The following is a 13,804-nucleotide window of genomic DNA, read 5'->3' as shown; positions in this document are numbered from 1 at the left end:
CAAGTTGTGCACCTCATCTACAATGGAGAGCGTACAGTTGATATATACATCCTGTTGTGAGGTCTGTTGACTGGATCAACACATTGAAATAGAATTGCTAGACTCAAGTGCCTAACATTGCCACTGTTCTGCCCCAATTGGGCAGGGTGTTATTTTGTGATGTTGCCCCTGAGGCTTTGCATTTGCAATTGCTTCAAGCCTTGCATTAATTAGTTGTCCCTAGTAGGAGTTTCCATTTTGTTTGCACCATCTCTTCCTTTTGTTTGGAAGAAACCTCCGTTAGGCCTGCGTTTCTGCTGCAGCTCTGTATTGCAGCCTGAAGGCCTGGCTTTCCATTGTCTTTTCAACTCATCAATCCATTTCATCTCATCTCATCTTTCTATTACTAAGTGTTAATCCCGTCTTCATTAGTTCTTTATTGTTTATGTTATGTTAAATAAAGATGAACATCTGGGGTAAAAGTGGATTGGATATGAGTAACTGCCTAGATGGACACACAGCGCAATGTATTTTGGGGGCAGAACGGCCACGACAGCCAGGTAATAAATCAGCCAGGGCCCACTGACATAGCACGGCCCCAACAGAGGACCCTTTGCCCAGAGTCACCTCCAAACTTTTGTGAACTGCCCAGAGAGCTTCGGCTATTGAGCGGTATAAAAATGCAATAAATAAATAACCTGGAGCTGTCCCTGGTCATTAGCTAGGGTGACCATATGAAAAGGAGGACAGGGCTCCTGCAGCTTTAACTGTTGTGATGAAGAGGGAATTTCACCCAGTGCTTTGTTGTTTATACGTTCAGTCCTTTCCGACTCTTCGTGACTTCATGGACCAGCCCACGCCAGAGCTTTCTGTCAGCTGTCGCCACCCCTAGCTCCCACAAGGTCAAGTCTGTCACCTCCAGAATATCATCCATCCATCTTGCCCTTGGTCGGCCCCTCTTCCTTTTGCCTTCCACTTTCCCTAGCATCAACCTCTTCTCCAGGGTATCCTGTCTTCTCATTATGTGGCCAAAGTACTTCAGTTTTGCCTTTAATACCATTCCCTCAAGTGAGCAGTCTGGCTTTATTTCCTGGAGTATGGACTGGTTTGATCTTCTTGCAGTCCAAGGCACTCTCAGAATTTTCCTCCAACACCACAGTTCAAAAGCATCTATCTTCCTTCGCTCAGCTTTCCTTATGGTCCAGCTCTCGCAGCCATAGGTTACTACGGGGAATACCATACAAATGACACCTGCTGAAATTCCCTTTTCTATACAATTGTTAAGGATACAGGAGCCCTGTCCTCCTTTCCATAAGATCACCCTATATTAGCACACTTATGAATCACAACAACCTTTGCTGCAATTAACAAAGAACATCGTCTCTTGCGCGTGCAGCCATGTTAACTTTTTTCTTTGGCATCATTCCACCTCATTTTTTTCCAACTCTTCTTCCTGACGACCAACCCCCACCACAAGATGTTCACCGCCATAGGTGGGAGCGTCAGTTGCCTGCCTCATATCCACCTCGGAAGCACACAAGCCACAGGGGCACTTACTTAGGGACTCTTTTCTGTGCAGCTTTTTGTGCGCGTGGATTGCAAACACTCAGAGAGCAGGGAGGCATTGGAAGGAAAAGAAACAAAAAGGAACAAAGCCAGGAGCTTGGTTGTGTGGATTCCAGCAAATGGAACTCTGCTACGCTCACTTCACTATTCGTCATTCATAAATGCTGTGTAAAAGGAATGGAAGAAGATCTGTTGACCTGGATGAGATAGCAGCCGTTGCCCACAGTTCCTCTGCTCAGCTAAGAGCTTCCACTTGTGACCTTGTAAATAATTGCAGTGATTGGAATGTGGCAAGGGTGCCTCAGGATACATTGGAGACCCCAAGGGGACTAATCAGCCCCCCCCCCCCCCGGCATCCTGTGTTTGACAGCCCTGCTTTAAGTGAGCTTGAATATTAATAAATTAACGGAGGGAGAGATTTGAAGCACAGCCTGAATCAAGATTAACTGCTGAAGAATACTAATGAGATGATCTATGTAAATTGCTTGCTCAGGGAGATAATCTTGAATGTTAATGAGGTGTGGAGAGAGATATTAGCTCAACTTGTCATATTTGAAGAAAAAATGCATAATCTCAAATAGTACCGATATTTCAGACAGGACCAGTAGCGTGCATACCTTAGCTCCGGATAAGCACATTGGTGGTAGCTGCTTCATCATACGTGACATTTTTTCCTAAAAGGGTGGATGGTGAGAAAAAGCAAAATATGTGCCATCATCAGCTGTCCACCAAGAACCATGCTGTATATTACGTGGCAACCAATCCCTGTTGATCTCCATATGTGTGTGTACGTGCAAAATGGAGCTACAATTTATCCTGACTTCTTTGAACCGATGAGAGACGTACATCCTGAAACATCTTCACGTATAACATTTTTATGTGTATCCCTTAAAACAAAACATGTGACAAAGTCTGGAAGTTCTGTACTGGCAGAAATTCAACTGATGCAGCAGCTTTGCGCAGAGGCAAATATGAAGAGAGTTGTACCTGCTGAATTTCTGCCTGCCATTCAGTTTTAAAAAGTTGTAATAGCTAGGTCAGGAAGAAAAGATGGCCCTAGGTTCCTGCTCCATAAACCTGGAATAATACTTTGGGAGGTATTCATCTCACTGCTGAGTTCTGTAAATTGCTTAAATACCTTGTACTTCTCAAAATATCTCTTTTGTTGATCTAGTTGATCTTTCGCATGTTGTAAGGACAAAACCATGAAATCATTGGCATAAAAGTAAAGTGCTGTGTGTTTTTCCTGGAGCTGATGTATAGTTCCTTTGACCATCTTTTAAACATCTTTTCTCCCCTGATAACTGTTGATGTTTAAGACAATTAATTTTGATTTGATTGATGGTTTATTGCTCTATTTCGACAGACTGACTTAATATAAATGTCACCTTGATGGCACGTAATAATTTGTTCTACGTTGTTAAATTAGGGTTCACATGACTAATTGAGAGGGCTGAGGTCTTTTACTCACTTTAACTCTGCTTCTATTCACATGATAAATGGAAGCAGAGAAACATATCAATCTTTAAAGAGGTACATGTACTTGTATTTCTCTTTGTTTATTGGTGAGTATGCTTCCTCGGGCTTTATGTGCGAACAGGCAGCCAAGCCAAGTCATTGCGGAGAAGGAAATCTATCTACCCTAAACCTACCATACAGTGTAGATCTGGGGCCCATCTACACGGAGGTGCTTTCTGAGGTGATTCCGTTTAAATCTGGATTTTCATGAAATCGGCTTTGCTCCTTCTGGGGCAAACGTAGCCATTAAAACAGTGTATACATTACACAGACACAAGCCTCTTTCATGTGGGAAATGGCAGCTGCATTACTTGGGGGTTGGGTGGGCGGAGCCTCGCAAGTACAGGTGAACATCATCAACTGCATAGGTGTGGGGCAGCAAATGAATGGAGGCTTGCTCCCCACCCTTCTCCTCCCCGTGCTCACTGAAGTTCAATGTAAAACAATGAGTTACTTCCACGTAGACGTGTTTAGCCAAACCTCTCCTCATGGCCACCCTTTCTTGGAAGGAATAAGAGTCATTTGGGAAGGGAGTGATCAGCTTTTAAAATGGTTGCAGACCTTTGTACCTTCATTATTTCATAAGAGTGGAGGTTGCGCCTCTCCCCACTCACATGCTCAGTGAAGTGCATTGGAGGAGAATAAGTTACTTCTGAGTAGACATGTTGAGCCAAACCTCTCCTCATATCCACCCTTTCACGGCAGGAATAAGAGTCACTTGGGAGCAATCACCCTTTAAGTTCATTAAATTAATGCGCACATTCACTGGTCCAGCAGGCAAAGGGATTCTTGGTAAAGTGCAATTGAAGGCAATGAGTTACTTCTGAGTAGACATGTTTAGCCTACTCCTTGTGTTCATCCTTTCATGACGCAACTTTCTGTTCTGGCAATCAGCATTGCTCCCCCCAGCCTGCCCTGAAAGCAACTGAGGTCACACAAACTCCGCACCAAAGGCAGTTGAGGCCACATAAACTGTACTAAAGCCGCCGTGATGGGAAAATCTGTCAGAAAACAAGTTTGCCCCCCCCAAAAGGGGGGGGGGATGTTACAGCATGAAAACCCATACTTGCTATGGAAAGAGGTGTGGTTCATGTGCCATGATAGTCTCAGACACGCAGTAGAACCAGAGTAAATGCCCCACGTAGATAGGGCCCTGGTCTTTCCCCCAAACTGATGATGCATATAAACCCATGGTTCTGTTGTCACGTATGTGCATATGTCATGCTGTGACATATATGTATATGTTTTGCTGTGACAAAGCACACTATAAAAATCACTCTTTTCCATCACCTTGACCCTCCAAAAATAAGTTTTATGGCCCCAAACCAAATTATTGCATTTTACAGGGCTGAGTGCAAAGATACACAGGGTGTTTGTATGGTTTGTAAAATGAATTTGTAAAAGTAAATTAAGTTATTGTCAATTTCCTACCCTTTAATGGTATCCGTAAACTGCAAACTGAGGCAATTTTCTTACTCTTCCTCATGGTAGAACCAGCTGCATATGTAAGCAGTAAAGAAGCATGGGCATTGAGTGCCAGATGAAGGATTCCTATAACCTGTGCAAGGTGATCCTTAGTTATTCACCCATTCCGGAACCATCAATATGTTAGCAGTGTTGCTCATCAAGGGGGGAAAAATTCCACAGGATTAGCTGGAAACATTCGTTTATTGGAAAAACAAAAAAACAGAATTACAGCAATTCTAGAGAACCTTTATAACAAATGGATCTGTCTTTTAAACAACATCAACTCATGGGCTTGGGAGAAAAATAAGCCCAGGTATTGTGGAGCTTTGCTTGTAAATCCTAATTGCTGAAACTTGATTCAGTTCAATTTTGTATTAATTTGTAAAGAATTTTGTTTTTTGCTTTAAATAGCATTTACTTTTACCTGATTAAGCTGCAATCCTACACACACTTTCCCAGAAGTAAACCTCCACCAAACGCAGTGGGAACTCATTTCTGAGTAAATGCCCATGGGGTTGCACTGTAAATCTGGCACCCTGAAAGTTGTGTGCAATATGAGTTTGAACATGGGGAGGAAAGAGAGGGATGGCGACAGCTTGTGTGTGTGTGTATGTGTATGTATGTATGTGTATGCCAATTGCACGTGAGGGGCAATTCTGCCATTCTTCCTCCACCAAACATTTTGTAGACTCTGGCCGGATCTACACTCTTGCTTTATGACAGTATTGAAGTACACTGACAACTGTTCAGGCCCATGACACATTCCATATACCGCTTTCATAGTGTTATAACCTGCTTAGTGTAGATCTGTCCTCTGCTTGAGAGTGGGAAGGAGTTGCTTAACTTGTCCCTTCCCTTCTATTTGTCTATCCAAAGTGGTCTCCCTCACTGCTTTCCCACACCAAGGACATCATACAGGAACCCTATATCTTTCTCCATGGGGGGGGGGGGAAACAGATGGGGTCATTCTGAATGGACCAGTGGTAGGAAGGGAAAGGGTTAAGCAGCCCTGTCCTCAACAGCGCATTACAACCTTCTGTGGTTTTTTTTCCATTTTACATGCCAAGAGAAAAGAATCAGAGAACTGCCTGCCATGTGTAGTTTAGTCCACGAAAACTGGTTTTGATCATAATTTTGCTTTTGCCCCCACCACAGGATGCCATGGCCACAATCCAAAGCTTCCCATGGAGCAGTGGGAAGGAAAAGAGTGTCTTGGGTGTCTCCAATCCACACAGCAACAGCTTTGCTGCATCAACAGAAATGGTTTTCAGCGATAAAGCAGTAAAGCGGAGATAGTGTGCGGGAAGAGGAGGTACTAAAAAGAAGCTGTGAACACTAATAAAAAGTGAAACAGTGATTTCAGGAGGAAATTCTCACATGTTTACAACTCCAGAAATAGAAATTGTGAGAACAAACCAAGAAAGAGAACTGGCTGGATGTAAATCTGCTACGAGCACTTGCAGGAGACTTCTTGGTCATGGGCAAGGCTCCTAGGCCAAGTGGCTTAAGTTATCCTTCACGTGTCCCATATTGTATTGGACACCATTTTCTACTGCCATCTGCTAACTCTTGGTGGCTCTACAGAGTCTCTCATCTGCTCACCAAGTGTTTCAGGTCTATTAGATTTCCTATCACTGAAACCCTCCCCCCATTTTTTCATTCTGAAGAGTCACTGTGGGCTCATTCACATATTACTATTTTCCTACCCTAAGATAATTTCTGTACCATATTGTTAGAAGCACAACACTAATGATTTGCACACTGAATACACTGATTGAGTAGCCGTTGTACACACCAGCACACTGTGGTTCATCTATTACTATAAACCTTTCCTTTCTTGTATCGCCATGAAGGAAAATAGTAAGGTGGAGGAGCAGTTCTGTCCCACATTTTAACATCTAGGAATTGAGGAGCATGGTTAAAGAAGATCTGGGACACGGACACTCATGTATGGAATCGCACACAACTTTGTTGGATTCACCCACATACCTCCCAGCCCACCTATGATTAAGTCTGCCACACCCAGCGGTGGATTAGAATGAGCACCTGATGCTCCCAGGTCTGGGTTTGCTGGTATGACCATGTGTATGGCTTATTTTAATCTTTTGTCAAATGATGTGTGAGAGAAAGAGACATCGGTATCTCCCAAACAGTCTCTGTTCAATACATTTATATTTATATATATATATAATACACAGTTCTTTTTCTTCTATTAAAAATTGAACAAAATCAAACAAAAAGCCTGACCAAAATCACAGCGATTGATGAATATGCATGCCAGCAGGCAATGGAAGTTCTCCAGAACTTTATCACGTGAAGAGGGCTCCTCACCTGCCGTTGGAAGATGACCCAATCCTAAAAAAGGAGGGCAATCAACCTAACTCCAGAAGGAAGGATATAACAAATCATCTTAAAAAAAGAAAAGAAAAGAAAAGAAAGCAATATTCTAACTCAACTCTATGAGGAGAGTCCTGTTGGCAACTTTTAGTGAAGCTGCCCAGTTCCATTCTAAAGGGAGGGATTGCCCATCTCTAGAAGGACAAAAATACCACCCCAACTTTACAACAAAGGATTCATTTCTAGGAGAAAGAGTCAAAGAATGGGTCAACTGTAGAAACATGAAGACACAAATTCATCTCTAGAAATATGGAATCTCCAATACAATTCCAAAAGGAATACAGGTGCTTCCAGACAAGGCTTTTATTGTGCAATTGACCTGTCTCAAACACAGAATTCTACAGGGGGTCCAGAGAATGCCATCTTCCATTTGTAACCCTCCTGTGTTTTCCCACTGCTTCTTCTTGTCATTGTTTTGTTACCACAGGAAATCCATTAAGGAAGAAAAGAGGGACCAGATGCACAATGCCTTTCGATTGGTAGCGCTTAGCGGCTGGAAGAACCCAAAATCTCCAAACTGGTTTCAGAAAGAGGGAGATTACAACTCAACTTTTAAAAGGAAGGAAAGGCCAGTGCAACTTTAGAAGAAGGAATTGCCCTTAAAGACGCAACCTCAGAAAGGTGAGAAGATTCTAAAATTGGTCATCCCAAACATACTGAGGGCTCATCTACACCAAGCAGGATATTGCAGTATGAAAGTGGTATTTAAAAGGCAGGAGCCACACCAAGCAGGATATAGTGGTATGAAAGCGGTATATGGTATGTGTCAGGGGCCCCAACAATTGTCAGTGTACTTCAATACCGCTATAAAGCAGTAGTATGGCTCCTGCCTTTTATATACCATGTTCATACCTCTTTCATAGTGGAATATCCAGCTTGGTGTAGATGAGCCCTGAGTGTTCTGTAAATTTTCACCACACCACAAAAAGAGCAGTGAAAACGGTAACGGCAGTAGTGGAGGCCTCAGACGATGGAGGAGAAACCTCTTAACAAGCTTGCTTTAGGGAAGCAGCAATTTGGGGAAAACCCCATTAAGTGAGAGGAAGCAGTCTTTGCTAATTAGTCATTCCCCTCACCAATAAAAACACACACACTCCCTACTCTCTTATGTACATTTCCCTTACACATTCCCATAAGAGAAATAGCTAGTATCAACCTCTTGCCATACATTCCCACAACAAAAGTAGTCACACCCAAGACATTTTGCTGCCTGAGACAAAGAATAAGATGGCGCCCTCTCCCTTCTATGTACAAAAGCTGACTGGACTGTTTCTTTAACACTGACAATGGGGCCAGCGTCTTTCACTGTACAGGCTAACTTTGGGGTCATAGGGCAGGTTGCATGGCCCACAGCTCTCTCCTCCAAAATCCTGTTGCCATCTCCCCAACCTGAGGTGACGGCCTCATTCTGCCCAATGGTAGGGCCAGCCCTGATCACACCCTCCTCAGTTAATTCTCTCTCATACACATTCTTCCAACAGCAAATCGAATACACACACTCTAACCAGAGTCCGTCCTCCTTCCCTCTCTCTCTCTCTCTCTCTCTCTCTCTCTCACACACACACACACACACACACACACACACACACACTCTCACACAAGGCACAAATGTTTTCCCAAACGTGACTCATACTATCATGCTACTGTGGAAATTGCAGTTCTATGAGAAGTCCTCTAACAAATTTTGCAGCACCCTCATAAATATAGGATTGTTTTTACGGAGTTAAGCCATTAAAAACATGGTTTAGGTGAGGTCTCTCGTTCTGATATGGCCTTGGTGATGTGAGCAAATCGGGAAGGCATTTATGACAGACTCTGAGAATTCTGAGGAATAAATTAGAATTTATTTGGTGCCATAACTCAACCCACTCATGCATATGTTGGTGCTTCCAGATGAGGCTTTTATAACACCATCACCCTGCCTCATTCACTGAACTTTACAGGCGATCCTTCCGATGCCAATGTCCACTTGTAAGCCTCCCAATGTTTCCCTACCACTTCTGGCTTTTTTCTTACCACAGAAAACCTGTTAAAGAGAAAAAGGTGGAATAGCAGCTACACCATGCCTTCTAATTGGTACCACTAAGAGCCCTCTGTCTGGAAGCACCCCAGTTCTCTTACTCTCCCTCACACACCCATTCACACACCCTGTACCTCCTGTTATTGACACTCCATTCCATTCTCCCTCTTTTGCGGTGGCCACATAAGCTTGTTCTTATAAATCTCTTCAATATCTTTTAGCAAGGCATAGGATATGGCTTGTAAATATAAATCTGATGTGGAATGGCAATTGCTCTCTCTGTGTGTCATGCACTAAGGAGTTGACAAACGGGGGTCTCCATGTTGTGAGCCCATCAGACATGGGTAAATAAGGCTTAGCTGCTAAGTGGACAGTATTTACATGAATCCTACCTTTCCCACCATATTCAGTGTTTTGGGCCTCAGGTTCAGTTACCCAACAGGGCACCTCACAGCTGCTGCCCACTTTTCTCTCGGGATACCAGTCTTGGGAGTCGCAACTAGCCTATTGATTTGTTAAGAATTAAACACCAGAGTGGGATATGTTTCAACTATTAACCTCATAACATGTAGTGTAGTGTAGTGGTCAAAGTGTTGGACTGGGAGTCAGGAGATCCGGGTTCTAGTCTCCACTCAGCCACGGAAGCTCACTGGGTGACTTTGGGCCAGTCACAGACTCTCAGCCCAACCTACCTCACAGGGTTGCTGTTGTGAGGATAAAAATGGAGTAGAGGAGGATTATATATGCCACCTTGGGTTCCTTGGAGGAAAAAGGTGGGATGTAAATGCAATAAATAATAAATAAATGGCTCCAAAGCTCGAGAAATGACTCTGAACAGGTCTTCTCTTCAAAATAGACATTTTCTGTTATTCTTGCCACATTATGTTCTCATGGATCATTAAGCATTGGTGCAAGTTCTAACAACATATCTCTGTGTATTACAAACATTCTGTGAAACTTGACCTGTTAGGATATTGGCACTTATGGGGCTAGGATCACATCTTTCAGATATTTGTGTTCCTACGCCTTTCTTTGAACCATTCCAGGAGATCATGGAAGCCTGAAAATTTTCCTGCTTTTGAAAGTCCCATCATGCGGTAACTTCAGGTTCTCCTAGGTCTTCATCCATGTCTTCTGACTGGTTAGAAATCTTAACTAAAGATCCATTGTCAGGTCAGTCAGGTTATGAGTGTGATCTAGCTTCTTCAGATCTCCTAGCTGCCAGGAGGAATTTAACAGCATAGCTAATGATGAGGGCAGAAGGTGAAACGTTTAGCTTAAAACATATATTGTAATACTCTGTTGTTAGTCTTCCTATCTTTCTTATACATTTTACCTTAAGACTGACTGCATCCACAGTGGATCCAGAGCCTCCTTGTTGCTTTGCTGTTGTGTCACTTTATACTAACCGCTCACTCTCTCTAAAGAGCAAGAGAGAGAAAGAGAAATTTTAAATAAAAACTGAGAGGAGTAGGGTGTCTCATTGGGTGCCATGAAAGATGCCTGGGTACATCACATTGCTTACCTCACCTCTAAATTTTGGTTTCCTCTCATTATTATTTTTTCTCTTTTAATTTTTAAAAATAGCAAAATAAAGCTATTTTATTATTAAAAATTATGAGAGCAAATCACGAATTAAAGCTCACCCCCTGCCCTGCAGGAACAGAAACTGACACTGGAGCAATTAAGATAAGCTATTCATGATGCAATTAATAGGCCATTCATCACTAAAAAAAAAACTTCCCCAAAATCAGGAAGGAAGGAAGCTAAAACTACAAAAGGACACTTTTAATTGCTGTCGCTGGGAACCTTTGTTGAACCTGACTTTCATGTGAGTAAACATTATGGAAGGATGTTGGCCATGGGGTGGGTGGGGATCTTGATTGTGGGATAATGTAGCACTACGATTAAATGATTGTGCTGTTTTATTTCTGCTTCCATCTCATTTAGGAAAAGCAGTGGCTGAAGAGTCCTAGTGTGGAAGCAGCCCTAAGTATGGATCTAAAACATAGCCCTAGAATCTTCTGCTACTTGCTTGGGAAGCACAACAGATGGGCCAATGTGGAAAGAGTCTGCTGAAAGCTTAAAATCTGAAAGCCAACTATCTACGATATGGGCTGCTCTGAGTCAGGCCAGATCCTTCCTCCAAGTTGCATCAAGGAGCACATCCTCAAGGTATTAAGCACCCCTTTCCTCAAATCCACCCTTCAAACATTTCTCTTTCGGGAGAATACCCCCCCCCCCCGACACACACACACCACCTCCTTCAAGGTTTTGCATTGAGAAGTTCAGAAATGAAAAATATAACCCGCCAGCCCCAGAAAAAGAATGGGGTTGGAGTGGAGGGTCATTAGCCCTTGATTTGACTTTGGTGGGGAAAGAGGGGGTACGGGTCCGAGAAGGAAGGGAATGAGGCAGAAAAGTGTGCAAGATGGCTTTACACTGCAATAAGATCATTATCTGCCCCCCTCCCAGGGGCCACTTGGGGTAAATCGCCATCACCCTGACCCTGCTCTATGTACACTTTATTCAGGGCCCATCAGGGATGGCTAAAGAAAGAAATAGGAAGAAAGCAGAGCTGTAGCTTTTTCCAAACGGGACAAGGACCTCTAACCTCTACAAGTTATGCAGGAACAAGAGAGAACACTAAAATAACATCAAAGAGCGAGGAAATGTCAGTGTGGAAAAGAAAGGGGGGGGAAACTAAACACGGAAACAAACAATCCACCTATATTTGGAAACCAGCGAAATCTGAAATTGTCCTAAATGTCCCAAACCTCCAACATCTCATGCATTTCAGATCTTGGCAGTTTTTGGTTTTTTTACTACTTTCCCAGAATTTTATCTCTTATATTTGATTTCCCGCCTACCCCTGAAATTCCAGTGCCAAGCTGTTATGAAATTTGAGGTATACAAACTTGCAAATATAAATTCTTATTCCAAATTTAGTTCCTTTTTAGTATAAATCTCCCCCTCCCCAAACTGAATGAACATACTGGGGTGGGGTGGGGAGAATAGAAAACAAAAATAATTTCCCCTACCAAACTCATTATTTAAAAAAATACTTCCTAATACATTTTTAAAAGAAAAGAAAACTGGGCTCCCCCCTGCAAAATTCCATCTTTTGACAAATGTGGGGGGCGGGGAGTGATTAAATAATGGCTGCATTCAGACGTATTGCTAAACCTTTGGGGCAGCCTGCAAGGAAGAGATTGGAAGCTTCTGCTTCCATTTTAGATTTAGCTGCAGATTACTATGTTGTTCAAACATTAAACTATGGTTTATCTTAACCATAGTTAATGAAAACAATGCAGATTTATGAACTATGATTTGAAGTTGGCTTGTTTCCCCTAACCATAGTTAAAGTGAATCACAGTATGTTTGGATTTGGATGACACCGTAAGCCGAAGTTACAATAAAATGAAAGCGAAAACTTCCAAGCCCCTCCTGATGGCCGTGCTGGGAGAGGAAAGGCAGCAGGCGAGTACAAGGGTTGCTGTGGTTTAGCATTATGTCCGAACCAGTCCATAGTTTTAGAGGGCAGTGTGTGTTGATTTGTCATTCTTGACAATTAAAATTTACCAACCCCACAAACTGTTCTGGGTTTATCTCCTACATCAGAAATGCAAACACGTATAAGCTCAAAACTGCAATAGTGATTAAACTCTTGCTTAAAATTAAATATTAAAATCTAGATCTTTCTCAATATCTTTCAGACTATGCAAAAGGAAAGCTTGATCCTGAAAAAGTTAACAAGAATAGCAGCTGAACGCAAAATTTCAACACAGATACACTTCTTTCAGCAAAAGTAGCCCAAAAAAGAATATTCCAATGTGTTAGTTTAAGCTAGGGAGGAAGGGAATACTATTTTAAAAAGTCAATTACTGTATTTCTTCGATTCTAAGACGCCATCGATTGTAAGACGCACTCTAATTTCAGTACCACCAACAGAAAAAAAGCTTTGATTCTAAGAAATAATAAACGCACCCGCGATTCTAAGACACACCCCATTTTTAGAGATGTTTATATGGGAAAAAAGTGCAAGAATCGAAGAAATATGGTATATTAAAAATATTTTACTTCTTTTCATGATTTTGTTTCTTAAAGAAACACCTGACATGCTAAATGTTTGTCATACTTTCTATCTCTCTTTGTTTAGTTAAAAAAGAACCTTTTTTTCTATGAAGAAGATATAGAGTGACATTTTCAGAGTCCTGAGCATCATGGGGGTTGGGGACGGTTTGTTTGTCATAATATTTGAAAGCGCTGAGACTTTTTAAAAACTACAGTCACGTGAACCAAAGACGAGGCATGGATGGATACCCCCAGTAATGGGGAGGTAAATAAAAAGCACTAGAAAAATTGACAGAGAATGCTAGCGATATATAAAGATATGTACAGCAGAAGGGGTTGGACCTGATCCTGCCCTAGATACCTTATGGGCAGAATCCTAGCCAAGTTATAAAATAAGGATGGGATGAGAGTGGCAAAGGGCAGTGTATTGTGTGATACCCCACTTCCTGCACCTCCAGCGCTGGCCAAACTCAATATTGGATACAACAAGACAAGATTGTTCCCCATTCCCCATCGTCCTTGTCTTGGAGCGCACATAGGAAGGAGCAGGGAGGGGGCTCTTGCCTGTTCACTCTGCCACTGTATTGGCAAAATTTGTGAGAATGTCATGAGAAGATCATCATGACCTCATTGTGTACAGAAGTAGGGCCAAGTGTCCCTGACCTTCTACAAAGGTGCTGATTTCAACCAGGTCTAAGATGTTGACCCCAACCATAAAACCGATGAAGCCCCAGAGAGCTGACTTTCATCCAGAGCGGATGAGCTCAAAGCAGTCAGTGATGT

This window comes from Elgaria multicarinata, chromosome 11 (genome assembly GCF_023053635.1).
Source record: "Elgaria multicarinata webbii isolate HBS135686 ecotype San Diego chromosome 11, rElgMul1.1.pri, whole genome shotgun sequence".
NCBI lineage: Eukaryota > Metazoa > Chordata > Lepidosauria > Squamata > Anguidae > Elgaria > Elgaria multicarinata.
Note: the sequence above shows the minus strand (reverse complement) of the source record.